This window comes from Adiantum capillus-veneris, chromosome 13 (genome assembly GCF_014529385.1).
Source record: "Adiantum capillus-veneris isolate H3 chromosome 13, ASM1452938v2, whole genome shotgun sequence".
Taxonomy (NCBI): Eukaryota; Viridiplantae; Streptophyta; class Polypodiopsida; order Polypodiales; family Pteridaceae; genus Adiantum; species Adiantum capillus-veneris.
Genome location: NC_140943.1, coordinates 133292618 through 133294769, shown reverse-complemented (window position 1 = coordinate 133294769; position 2152 = coordinate 133292618).

Here is a 2152-nt window from a genome sequence, read left to right as displayed (position 1 = left end):
TGCTCTTTAGTCCATTTCATTCTCCCAAAGTAGAGTGACAAATTCTACTTGGTGTTTGAGAGACGTTGTCATCACAAACATGATTCGAAGCATGCATACTAGTTATTTTTGTGCACAATTAAAAAGAGGACTAGTCTTATAAGACAAAAATATGAGTCATTCAAAAGAAATTTGTACATTTTCTTACTCTAATGTAGCATTGTAAGCATTGACAAGGTTCATACTATCCTTAAGCTGTACTCCTTGCATCCATCTAGCATCTTCAAAAGGATAAATTTTAAACTTAATAAGATATCGTCGGATAATCTTACCATGTCGTAGTACCTTGTCTTCATGCCGAAGAACAACTTCGGGTTGTAGCACCTCTTCTTGGTCTTCAACTTCGGGAGGGTCTTCAATAATTGGTCAGTTGGTGGCTCTCCTTTGTAGGGCTTAAGTATTTGAGCCAATGGTTGGGAAATTTGAGTTGATAAGCTGTCTCATTGATGGGCTTCAAAATTTGGAAAGGACCATAGTATCTTTTTGCTAGTTTAGCATAATACTTTTGATGGCCCGTAGGATTTTTGCCCGTCGTTTTCCTTAATCGAGCCTTAGGAAACTTGAGTAAGACCCAATCATTTTCTTTGAACATTAAGGCTCTTATGTGCTTATCAGCAGCAGCTTTTTGCCTTTGTTGAGAGATGGATATAGCCTCCTTAATATTTTGAAAAGATTCTTGTAGGTCACGGCTATACTCATCGGCGGGGCGAAGATCTTCCTATGTACTTTGAGTAGCAAGGGACTTTTAGGTCTTCCCTCAATGATCTCAAAAGGTGCTTTTCCCGTAGAAGTATGTACAGTATTATTGTAGGCATACTTCACAAGCGGTAAGTACCTTTCCCATTGTGAACATTGATCTACTTCTGTAACATAAGTCTTTAGTAGATCGAGTATTGTAAGATTGGCTATCTCACTTTGGCCATCCGTTTGTGGGTGATAGGCTGAAGAGAAATTCAATCTTGCTCCTAGATTTTCAAAGAGACCTTTCCAAAAATTACTGGTCATTCTAGGATCTCTATCTGACACGATAGATGTGGGTAATCCATGGTGCTTGAAAATATGAGATATGAAGAGAGTTGCCATTTGATGTGCCTTAATAGTCTTCTTGACATGAATAAAATGTGCTTGCTTGCTAAACCTGTCAACTATTGTCCATATTCCTGTATTCCCATGGATAGACTTGGGTAATCCAAAGATGAAATCCATAGATATACTCTCCCATGGTGAATTTGGAATAGGCAATGGTTGGAGTAATCCAGGTTGCTTCCCTCTATCATACTTGGTCTTTTGGCATACTACACATTTTGAAACATACTCTTGTATGTCCACTTTCATGGTAGGCCAATAGAAGTACGTCTCTACTCCTCGGAGAGTAGATTGAATACCTCTATGCCCCGCATATGGAGGAGCATGGGATTCATACATAACTTTCTCACGAAGGGAATGGGTAACACATAGCCTATTGCCATGGAGAAGATAACCATCCTGCAAGGTGAATGGTTCCTCTTTCTTCCCCAAAGCAAGGGCTGATATTATGTCTCTAAAGTCAGGGTCAGTAGCATACTCATCTATCATAGTGGATAGATAGTTGTGAGTAGCTATAGACAGCGCATTAACTTTGGGTCGTTGTGAAAATGCATCGGCCACTTGATTGTGCTTACCAGCTATGTGAGCAATATGGAAATTAAATTGCGAAAGAAAATTTGCCCACCTCATTTGTTTGTCGGTAAGCTTGGTTTGCATCATGAAATACTTGAGACTTTGGTGGTCAGTTCGTAGGATAAATGGAGTCCCCAATAGGTAGTGCTTCCATGTGTCTAGGGCATGTAGAACAACTAAAAGCTCTTTCTCATAAATTCCCAAGACTCGCTCATCAATATTGAGCCTTCGACTCTCATATGCTATGGCATGCCCTTCTTGAAGCAAAACAGCTCCAAGGCAATCACCACAAGCATCACATTGGACCTCAAATGGCTTTGAGAGATCCGGAAGCACAAGGACTGGTTGGGAAGTGAGCTTCTCTTTGAGATTTTCAAAAGCATTTTTCTCCTTAGCAGTCCATACAAACTTAACATTCTTCTTAGTTAAGTCGTGTAGTGGTCCTGCTACTTGA